At 37.7% G+C, this 12,296-nt stretch overlaps 1 pseudogene; it reads right to left on the bottom strand.

Annotated features, from left to right (window-relative positions):
• Positions 1–2,084: 2,084 nt before the first annotated feature.
• Positions 2,085–5,692, bottom strand: LOC126723952 (uncharacterized; annotated as a pseudogene).
• Between the last annotated feature and the right edge of the window lie 6,604 nt (positions 5,693–12,296).

The following is a 12,296-nucleotide window of genomic DNA, read 5'->3' as shown; positions in this document are numbered from 1 at the left end:
AATTAGGAAATTTAAAGCAAGAAACAATTACACTAAGAGAAGGTTTAAGTCCAACCTAGGCCTGAATATTTACCCTTATGACCTGGCTCATCTATCCAACCAGCTAGATGGGTCATTCAAATCCTGGCCTTCAACTCTAAAAAAAATTGAGTTTGCAGACTGGGGGCATGTTCAAAATATTTCCACCTGACTTTTTTAGTAAAATTAAGTGGCGTAGACTGTAAATACCTCATTTTGCAGCCATAAAAATTCACTTTCTTTTTCATTCTATCAAAATTTTAATTTCACAAGTGAAAAATTCCATAATTGACCTCGTCATCAAAATTGAAATTATTTTATTAAATTAGGTTAACATTTGTTGATACACAACCTTGAGAATTGTGTGTTCAAAATACAATTTCAATTATAATTTTAAAATCATGAACTCGTGTCTTGAAAAGATGATTTAATAAGTTAATTGAAAGCGTGTTTTGAATATTGTTCAATTGATGTTGCGCACACACTCTATACATATATATATATATATATTTTTTTTTTTTTTGAGAGGTCACTCTATACATATTAATGTGTAGTAATCAGCTGGCTCGTTAAATTAAGAGTAAAATGGTCTTTTTATAAACTCAAAAACAGTGCATTGACCAATATTATGGAAAAACAATTTTGATTGGTTAATAAATAGTCTTATACTAATAAACAGGCATGTATAGGATATCTTGATTAGTTTTGAATGGTCCTTTAAAAGGATAGTTAAAATTCGATTAAATATTAATTCCTATTGGGTCAAATTTGGAATTATGGTAAACATGCAAGCACAATAAAATTCTATGGAGATAATGTCCAAGTTCTTGATTATCAAAATAATTATTTTATCGTTTCTCAAAAAAAAAAAAAAAAAAATATTTTATCTTGTTAGATAATGTAATAATATTAATAAAAAAAGAAAAAACAACCTTAGCGTGGAAAGACTTCATCAAGAAAGATTCCATAACTAACCAAAACCTTAGGGCTAGGAATGTTTGGGCTCTGTGTCGTGGACGGATTCAGAAGTGCTCCAATTTGGTTCAGGATGTTTCGGTTTGTTTCATCAGATTGTTAGCCGTTTATCTCAACAAGACCTGGAGAAATGGGCTGTTATTTCATGGGGGATTTGGAATGCTCGGAACAAGTTTTATTTTGAGAAGATCTAACTTCATCCAAAGGTTATCTTCGATGGTGCTCTTGGTTACCTGGATGAGTATCAAAGATTGGTCGTTGCTCAATAGGATGCCTGATTTTTTTGCTGTTGGTTGATAGGGCCCTCGGCTTTAATTGTAATAGGGCAATAGTTTCTTTTGACGTGTCTGGTGTTTTTTCCCCGGTTGAGTTTTCGGGTTTATACTATTATTATTATTATTATTTTTTTTTTTTTTTTTACTTTTCCTCTTAATAATAATTCTAGCTTTATCTCAAAAAAAAAAAAAAAAAAAACTTAAGAGTGTGTTTGGATACTACATATTTTGCTGAAAACTGAAAACTGAAAACATTATAATAAAATAATTTTAAATGTGTGAATAGTGCCGTGAGACTCATTTTTAATGAAAATTTTTTTGAAAAAGAGATTTATGAGTCACGTGAACAGTACACAAGACCCACTAGAAACACACAACATGCACTGAAACGCGCTTCAAAAAAAGAAGAAGAAAACGCTAACGCAAAATGCTGCCCTTTTCATCAGTATCCAAACGGGTACTTAATTTATCTCTAAAAAATAGAAAATTTAATAATGATAAATGGCTCGTTTTGCCATGACCTTCTCTTCAATTATCAAAATTTCTATCACTCCATCCCTGCAAGGGCAGAGAATTCACTGCTATCTTTGATTTTTGTGCATTGAATATAACTTTTTTTAAAGATTGTATGATGTTTTTAAATTAACTTAAAAGTGCCAATGATTATTCTTTTTACCTCAGCTTTCATTTCCTAGTATTCAAAGGGCGGGTTGTTGCAATTTAAAAAAAAAAAAAAAAAAAAAAAAAAAAGGCATATAACATTGCAGAAGAATCCAAAATAAAAAAATAAATCAACAGCTACAAATAAAATTCGTAGGTTGGGAATGGGGATGTTGTAATAAAATATCATTTTACATGATGCAACCAAACTATATAGCTCATTCTAGATGGATTACACTGTAATGTAAGGCTATGCAAGAAATTAATGGTTCAGTAAAATCCATGAAAATACAGACATGATTGTGTAGGAACAAACTGAATGAGAATTAGCCAGAAACATAGAACATTTTTGTCAATCTTCTAAAGAGAAACAACCAGACAAACTGATAATGTATTGCTGACATTGCTCAATGCTTCGGCCACACTCCAAACTCATCACATGGACAGGAAGTGAAATTAGGGCATCCGACATTCTCCAAGAAAATCAACTTTGGAAATAATGGCTGCAGTTCTTTCCAGTCCATATTAAATGTTTTCAGGTACTTCAATCGTAAAATCTCAACTGTCCACATATCACTTCCCTTTTGAATTTGCACTAAATTATTGAGTTTTCCTCCTCTAATGTACAGTTTCTTTAGGCTCTGCGGTTTTCCGGGTATCAACCAATCAGGTGTTGCTGTGTGAGGAAAACACTGAAGTTCAAGTTTCTCCAGTTTTGTAGGAAGCTCTGGTGGATCAGTATTTCTCCTCATTGCTAGCAAGCGGTTGAGCTTTCTTGGTGCTATTGTGGGTTTTGCTCCACTGTCACGCCATGCTATTGTTAGCTTCTGTAGCACCTCCAACTTATTGAGATCCTGTAGCTCTTTTCTTGTAGGGAAATCTATGCTGCTTGTGTTGATGCTCAACTTGCTCAGCTTCTTCAATCCTATCAAATCTTCAAGAGTACACGAGTCTCTCTTTTGAGGGAAACACATTCCCCCAAGAAATTGCTGTGGCGGGCCCTGATGATTATCATCTCTGTCACTTTCCACATTACCAATTACAAACCCCTTGAGGACTTGAAGTTCTGAGAGAGAAGCTAGCCCTTTGGGCATGCCATCTAGCAAGTAACATTCTGAAATATCCAAGTGTGAGAGCTTCTTGAGTAGGGCTATCCCATCTGGAATTGCCTCCAGATTGTGACAGGCTTTGAGATCTAAAATTTTCAAATTTGTTAGCTTGCCTATGGAATTGGGAAGCTCATTAATTCTGGAAATTCCTTGTAGGCTTAAAAGCCTTAAACCTTTCATATTCTTCAACCCTTGTAAGAACTCAGTGCTTTCTACTTCAATGTGATTCTTTAGTGAGTCTTTCTTTAGTGAGTCTTTCTTTACATTGTGATGCTGATCCAAGCTTTGCCCTTCAATGCTATGCTTTTTTTTTTGCATTTCCTTCAATGCTATGCTGATCTGAGCTTTTCCACCTTCCCAAATAAAGAACATTGATATTTTTCATCTTTGAAAACCAATCCACAATGTTGTCTCTTTTCATCTTTGCAGACCACTCAAATCTGAGATCAGGAAAAGGCTCATTAACATTGAATATAGTTTGTAGTTTTTCTAGATCTAAATTAGGAGCTAATACTTGCTTTGAAGTTCCGTCTTCAGCATTCACTAAACATGCCCTGTTGCACCGCAAAGATTTTATGGTTGGATTCCCTTTAGAATCATAATGAAGGAGCTTAGCCTCCTGGGCAAGCATAATAACCACACAGTGCACCAGATGCTGCATCTTAAATCTGTCTGCATCCTGTTTGTGCCTTTTCTTGACTGGCTCAATAAAGCCCTTCACCTCAAGTTCTGTAAGAATCTCATCAGCAATATCTTCAGCTGTCTTCTTTTCAGTAGCTGGAGGATCCAGTAGACGCTCTCCGACCCACCAATTTATCAAAAGCCTCCTCTTTACTACCACATTCGCCGGAAGCACAACAAAGGATAACAAGCAAAGCTTCAACCTAGTATCAAGGTCCTTAAAAACTTCCTGAAATTCAGTGAAAACTGAGGTACTTAGAAACTTATGACTCACATGTAGGCCACGCAATTCATCAACTTCACCATCAAACCCATTACTCGGCCATGAATAATAATGGACATCAGAATTTGTAGAAAACTTTTTGGGTCGCCACAATGGAAAGTTTAACTTCAACTTCAACTTCAGGGCATCTTTCATGATTGAACTAAGTTTATCTTGAACTTCCTTGTTGGGGAAGGAATCATCAGAAGCTTCTTTAACTACCTTGGAGATGTCATCAAGGCAGCATTTAAGCTTCTCGATTGGTCCACTTGGTCCACCTGGTCCATCAGCACTGTGTTCAAAATTCTTGAGTTTGCTGAAAGCATCTTTAATTTGATTGAGATTTTTCTGTAACTCATCAAATTGATCGCGTGTCTCATTGTCAAGTGAATGACTGTTGTTGATGTTGTTGGGATAACTACTGCCACTATTGTTGTCAGTAGGGGTGGTGTTGGTGTTGTTGTTGAGATCACTACTGCCACTATTGTTGTTGTTGTTACTGCTGCTGCACTGAGGGACAGAGTCCTTGTAATTAGGGAGACAAGCAAGCAAGGAGGCGATGACATCCTCAATGGTGAAGACTTCATTAGAATTGGTTTGTGGAGAGGGGTCTACAGGTGAAGACATAGCTAACTGTACAAAGTGAAATTGAAAAATGGATGTGATAAGAGAGCAGAGAACCATGCCTGAATATACTGGCACATATAAGATACTAACTTCACAATTCACAAATCACAATCATAGTAGCACCATGGCCAAACTTTAGTTGAGGACAAGGTAATTCCAAGAATTTCCATTAATGAAAGTAAAATTAATTAATCAAACCAAAGTGTTAATTAACCACACACACTTATATGTAAATTTTTTTTTCGTGTCTTAGTATAATTATTGTAATCCACTCATCCTTAAGATACTTCAAATTCTAAGGTGACAATAGAAGTATATATTTCAAACAAGTAAAAGACAAATAAAAATAATCAATATCTACACTTTATTAGATTAAGTTAATAAGATTAAACTAAATATACGATATTCAATTAAGTCATTTGATTACAGTAAAATGAAAAGTAAATTAACTTAGAAATTTCAAAAGGATGCTTTTAACCGTGAAAATTTTAAGACTTTTATGTTTTTATCTTTCATTTCCAACAATTCAAAAGATGGGTTATTACCCAACAAAAAATTTTATATATAAAACGAAAAAAGTATATAACATTGTAGGATAATAAATAAATAAAAAACAACAGCAAAAGAATAAAATTGGCAGATTGGTAATGGGATGTTGTAATAATATACCATTTTATAACTCTAATCTAAACATAAGGGGAAAAATCTATTGACTATATTGAGAGAATTCAAAATTTTTTTATATTAATTAAATTACTTAGGAGCATATTTCCATGCAAATAAGCTATGATGTTGGTCTATAAAAAATAAAACATATAAATAAGAAAACAAGAGAGACAATGTAACAGACAAACAAAAATAAAACCCAGATTCCTCAGACACAAATTGTTTTCAAATGAAAAAAAAAATTAAAAAAATTAAAAATTTACCTATGAGCGAGTGAGGATGCTTCAAATCTTAATGACGAACCCAAGCTCTGAATATCCATGGCGGAGTTTTAGTGAATAAGAGCTGTGTTCCCAACCAGCGTGCAGTGATTGAGTTGTGATGAGTAGAGACTAGAGAGACTGAGAAAGACTTTCACTAGTGACCGTAATAAGATGGTAAAGTAGAGAAACAAATAAGGATCCAAATTAGTTAAATATTAATTGCTGGTCCACAATTTGACAGGAGCATTAGCTGGCATAAGCTGTTACAAAATAATTTCTCTTTTTTTTTTTTTTTTTTTTTTTCTGAATAAAATAATTTCTCTTTAACACTTGAAAAAGCTTATTTTATTATTTTAATATATTATTTTACAATATGTCTTACATTACATGATTTATTCTTCAATTTTATATATTTAAATAATATATACAATACATTAAAATAATATTTACTTAAAATTCATCCCAATACAAAATGATAAAATTGTACTTTTTGTGAATAGTAAGTTAGGAGAGGAGAGAGAGTATAATAAAAAACAAGAAAAAATTTACCATTTGTGAATAGTATTGTCCCAAATTTGAAATGGTATTGTTCACTTATACTAATAGTTTGTTTGGATGAAAGGAGAGTAGAGTAGAGAGAGGAAGAGTAAGTTAAATTATATTGTTTAGATGTTTTTTAAGAGAGGAGAGGGAGTGATTTGAAGGGTTCTAACTACTACTAACTATTCATTTTTTATTCCTCCAAATTGGAGAGATTTGGAGGAAGAATAGAGAATAGAAATACTTGAACAAATGAATTACCAAATTTACCCTTATCATATTAACAAAATTATAAATTATGAAAATGCTAATTATTCTCCTTTTCCCTACTTAATTTTAAAAACATCTAAATAAGCTGGAAGATAACCATTTCTCTCTACTTTTCTTTCTCTCCAAACTTCCAAACATAACATAAAAATTTTAGAATCTAAAATATTTGATGAGAGTTTTTTTTTTTTTTTTTTTTTTTTTTTTTTTTTTTTTTTTTTAATGTTTGGTATGCCAAATGCTAAATATTTGACATTTGACACACTTTTTTGTTTTTTTTGAGAAAGAATACTGCTATTTTATTGATTCAATTGTGACTCCTGTCCATCATTACAAAATTGGCAGCATCATGGTGGATGTCCTTTAACCAAATTTGAGGAAAATTACAAAACTTTGCCAATTTGGCCAATTTATCAGCTACATTGTTACCCATTCGTTTTGTGTGGCTAAACGAGTAATATCTAAAGGACGAAGCAATGGATCTAGAGTCGTTGATGATGTGACCGAAAGAAGCCAGTTATGGGCTTTTGGAGTTTAGGAGGCTGATGACAGTTTCAGAATCACCTTCAAAGATAACATCTCGGAGACCTATCTCTTGTGCGAAGGTGATTGCGCGGCGAGATGCTAGTGCTTCCACAGCCTCCACTGTCGAGGGTAGTGCAGTCTGTTCAGACAAAGAGGCAACTATCTGGCCTAAATGATCCCTGATTACCACACCTATACCAGCTGAGTGTATGTCATGGAAGAGTGCTCTGTCAAAGTTAGCTTTGTATAGATCCTTTGATGGAGCTTGCCATTTGACCAAGGGTGGGTGTGGGACCATGTCTGCATGGTGGTTAAGACACAAACGATATTCATTTAGGCGATCCACTGCATCCGAGAAAATCATGGAGTATGGTAAATAATGAGACTGCATCCGAATTGCATTACATTTGTTCCAAAGACTCCATGCAACGTATGCAAATCTTTCTACTAGGAATGGGACTCCAATATTGAAGATGCCTGTTAGAAGGTCACGAAAAGATTGAAAGCATTCCCAAAGCTGATTACGGCATTGTATAACCTCCCACCATGTTTCTTTGACTACTTGACATCCCAATAGTGCGTGCACTATATCTTCCGTCTCTTCTCTGCATCCGTCGCATGTTGCAGTTCTTGTTACTTGCCTTTGAAAAAGGTTCTTTTTTGTTGGCAGTGATTCATTGCAAGCCCGCCAGAGAAATTTTTTTACTTTGCTTGGTACAGTGAGCTCCCATATGTGCTTCCATATCACGTCCTAGCCCGAGAGATGTGACGGACCCGGTTTTTCTATTCGCTTCGATCTTTGGAGCATTAGATATGCACTTTTGGTTAAGTAGACCCCATTCTTCGTTCCTGACTAGATTAAAGTGTCCTTGATTCGACGGCTGCTTAAGGGGATGCTTAGAATAATTTGAGCCTGATGAGGCAGAAATTCCTCTGTAACCCTCTCCGTTAACCAACGTGAACCATCTTCTTCTAGCAATGCACAGACTCGAGTGTTCCCTGGAAATTTTTTTTGTGGTGATATGACTTTGTTTGAGTGTGGGTCAAGGAGCCATCTGTCACCACGAATGAAGACACACTCACCATTGCCTATTCTCCAAGTTGCACCCATTGAAATCACGTGTCTCACCTTTAGGATGCTTTGCCACGCATACGACCCATTCAAGTTTACCTCATCATCCATAATTGTGCACCTAGGGAAGTACCGAGCTTTGAAAACCTTATACAATAGGGAGTCTGTGTTATGAATGAGTCTCCAGACTTGCTTCCCTAACAGTGCGAGGTTAAAGTTTTCAATGTCCCGGAATCCTAGTCCTCCTTCGACCTTTGGCTTGCATAGCTTGTTCCATGCCAACTAGTGAATTTTCCTATTTTCCCCATTACATCCCCACCAGAATTTCCAAAAAAGAGCTTCGATATCCTTACATAAGTTCTTGGGAATTTTAAAGCAATTCATAGTATACGTGGACATGGCTTGTAATACGGCTTTTAACAGTACTTCACAACCTGCTTGAGATAGGAGTTTTTGTTTCCACCCTTGGATTTTATGCCATACTTTCTCATGTATGTAGCTGAAACTTTGTCTCTTTGCCCGACCAATGAATGAGGGGAGTCCCAGGTATTTCTCAAAGTGAGAAGTGGCTGAGACACCTAACATTCCTTTGATTGTGGACTGGGTCTGAGGATTAGTATTGGAGCTGAAGAAGAGCTGAGTTTTTTCTCGGTTTATACATTGGCCAGATTCTTTTTCGTATGTGTCCAATAGCTCCAATATAGCAGTGCAGTTATGAACATTTGCTTGACAAAATAGAAGACTGTCATCGGCGAAGAAGAGGTGAGAGATTTTCGGGCCATCTTAGCATAAAGAGACTCGTTTTATAGAGCCTCATTCTTCCGCTTGGTGCATAAGAGAGTGTAGCCCTTCTACACATAAAATAAAGAGGTAAGGTGATAAAGGATCACCTTGACGAAGACCTCTTTGAGGGTGAAACAGGCCATGAGGAAGACCATTGATCATAACTGAGAAAGATACAGACCGAATACAAGTGCTTATAAGGTTTATCAGTTTTTGATCAAAACCCAATTTAGCCATCAATTTTTCTAAGAATGCCCATTCTACTCGGTCATAGGCTTTGCTCATGTCGAGCTTCAGAGCCATGTACCCAGATCTGCCATTTCTTTTATTTTTGAGGTGGTGCAAGGTTTCAAAAGCTATAAGGATGTTGTCGGAGATGAGACAGTCAGACATAAAGGCACTTTGGGATTCAGAGACTAGCTTTGGGAGGCATTTTTTTAAGCAGTTTGCAATTGTTTTGGAGATGATTTTGTATAAAACACTGCATAAGCTAATGGGTCGGAAATCTTTTGCACTAGTCAGGGACTTCATTTTAGGAATGAGGGTGATGAATGTGTAGTTTATATTGGATGGCAGAGAGCCAGAGTTCAAAGCAGATAGGCATGCATTAGTGACATCTTGTCCTAAAGTAGTCCAAAAAGATTTATACAACAAGGGTGGCAACCATCGGGGCTTGGTGCAGTCATGGATTTCATTTGCTTGATGGCTTGTTCCACTTCCTTTGTCGTGTATGCTCTGGTCAGTTCTACATTCATTTCTTCAGTAACCTTACACTCAATCCCCTGGAGAATGGGTTCAAAGGAAGAGGGTGCTGCTGAAGTGAAGAGCTTTTGGAAATAGTCAACCATCGCGTCACCAATTTGATTTTCCTCTGTCAGAATGGTTCCGTCCTCAAGAGTCAACGAGGATATGAAATTCCGTCTATTCCGTTGATTTGCTCTACTATGAAAGTAGCTTGTGTTTAAATCCCCTACTTTGAGCCAGTCTACTCGTGATCTTTGTTGCCACATGCAGTCTTCCTTGATCATGAGGTCATAGACTTTGCTTTTTAAGATTCGAACCTGATCATGATTATGGCCAGCCATGGATAAGGCTTCTGCTTGCGCAAGAAGCTTCTTTTTTTTGTTGTAGAAGACGTCTGATGTTACCAAAGGAGAGTCTACTCCATGTTTTCAGTTATGTGCTACAATTCTTTATCTTGTTGACCACTACTTCCATAGGATTTCCTTCGGGTTGTCTCTCCTAAGCATTTCGTACTACCCCTTCACATCGTTCGTCTTTCATCCACATGGCCTCAAAACGAAAAGGTCGCCCCTGTTTGTAATACCGAACGGATTCATCATTTGAGCATAGCCACTATGGACAATGGTCAGACAGGGATCTAGATATGTGGTACACACGGACTAACGGAAACATCGCGGACCATGATGGGGTGGCTACCCCTCTATCCAATCTTATCCAAGTAACTACCCCATCAAATTGGTTATTGCACCGTGTAAAAGGCGAACCTACAAAGCCCAGATCCCGGAATCCACAAAAATCCAATGCGGCTCTAAAATCAACCATCTGACATTCACGTCTGTCCGCACCTCCCATTTTTTCTTCCGCCTTTACTATTTCGTTGAAATCCCCTACACAACACCAGGGTAGATCCATTTGTAGTCAATGATGTTTTAGCAATGCCCAAGAGTGTTCCCGGTTGTCTGTTACTGGATTTCCATAGAAACTGGTAAACCGCCAGGCGTCATCCACTCCTGGGTTAACTACAACATCTATGTAAGTGGCTGAGGAGTCAAGAACTTGGATGTTCATCTCTTTCTTCCAATAAAGGGCAAGTTCGCCACCAGTATTGTGACGAGGGACTATGAAGAGATTTTCCATATGAATTTTGCGACAAAGATTTTTTAGGTAGCCTTCCTTCGATCTCGTTTCCATGAGAAAAACCATGTTTGGGGAATACTTTTTCACCATCTCGGTGAGTTCCAGAACTGCACGTGATTTCCCCAAACCACGGCAGTTCCAACTTATGCAGTTCATGTCTCCTAGCGGGCTGCGTAGCAGCCTCTGCCTCAAAAGCTTGGGGTGCATCTTCAAACTTGGTTAAGGTTAGCCTTTTGGAAGGCCTGAGGTCCTCGGGTTGAATGGGGTCCCTACGAGGTTCAAAGTCTATCGTGGTTTCCTCGTGCATGGGATTTTTTGTGTTATGTATTAGTCTTGTCCAAGTGGTTTTGTGGGCTTTGGTGGGAGTATTGGGCTTGGTAGTGGGTGGGGTTGGGGTCATATTGTCTGCTGAGTGTATTGGGCCGAGTTCATGAGTGTGGTTGGGATGGGCCTGTTTTAATGGATTATGATTTGTGGTGGGGTTAGGGATGAGTGGCTTGGCTCATGTGGTTCAGTGGTAAAAGGGTTGACATTTACCTCGCCTTTAATGGAGTTCATGACCGTTCCTTCTACATTATTTTTGCAATTAATCATGGCCAAATCAGTTACCAGTAACGTATCCGCACCATCCGGGATTCTTATGTCAGTTTTTGGACTTTCCTTTTCTGTGGGTTGCGGGATTGGGGTTGTCTTTTCCATCGCTGCCGGTTGCAGACTGTTTGTGCTTTTCTCGGGACTCACAGTCATCGTACAAGATTTTTCCATGTTGGACTGGTGGTAATTATTGTCTTCTGCCTACGGTTTTTTTCCCATGGCGTATGGTCTGTAACCAGCAACCACCATTGATGTTTTTCGGAAGTTTTGATCTCCCTCTGCTCGGATCCATTCACCATACTGTTGGTCCTCTTTTTTCAAAGATCCCTTGCTCTTCAACCAGAGTTCACAATCTCTATCGTTGTGTGACATTCTCCCACACCAATAGCAAAAGTTTGGTAAGCGTTCGTATCTTAATGCAGCCCAACGAATTACCTTGCCCGTCGACCAAACTTTACGGACTCTACTGAGAGGTTTGGTGATGTCAATCTTAACCCTGACTTGGAGGAAATTCCCTGTGCTGCCTTCACCTTCAGACTCAAACATTTGCAACAGTGTTCCCAGAGAGCTCCCAATTGAATCCCGAAACTCAGGAGTGAGGCAGTGAACTGGTAGGTCATGTATTTGGACCCAAAACGGTAAGTATTGGAATGAAAGGGCAGAGATAGGGACATTTACCTCCACTCACTCGAAGATGACTAGGTGCTTGTCATAAGTCCAGGGTTTATGCTCTAGTACCCTCTCGAGATCATACTTGTCTTCAAATGTGAAAAAAATTTTGTTGTCTCCCATGTCTTTGATTTTTAGATCGCCTTGGGGACGCCAGAGCGGTTTAAAGGTACGGGCTACCTACTCTATGTTCACAATTCTTTTGGTCAGAAACTTTGCCGCTAGGATTTGAAGTGGCTGAGCAGTGTTCTCGGTGTATTTTACTCCGGTCTCTTCTTCATCAAACAGCTTAAGTTTTCTCCATAATCCTTCTAGTGCTTCCATGGTTTGAGAACGTGTGCGAAATCTAATGTGCGAGCGCCCCACAGGATGACCTACCACCGAGGAGGAACATAAACTTGTACAGGGACAAGGACTATAAAGCTCCAC

The sequence above is a fragment of the Quercus robur genome, chromosome 4 (genome assembly GCF_932294415.1).
Source record: "Quercus robur chromosome 4, dhQueRobu3.1, whole genome shotgun sequence".
NCBI lineage: Eukaryota > Viridiplantae > Streptophyta > Magnoliopsida > Fagales > Fagaceae > Quercus > Quercus robur.
Note: the sequence above shows the minus strand (reverse complement) of the source record. Positions and strands in the feature narration are given on the sequence as shown.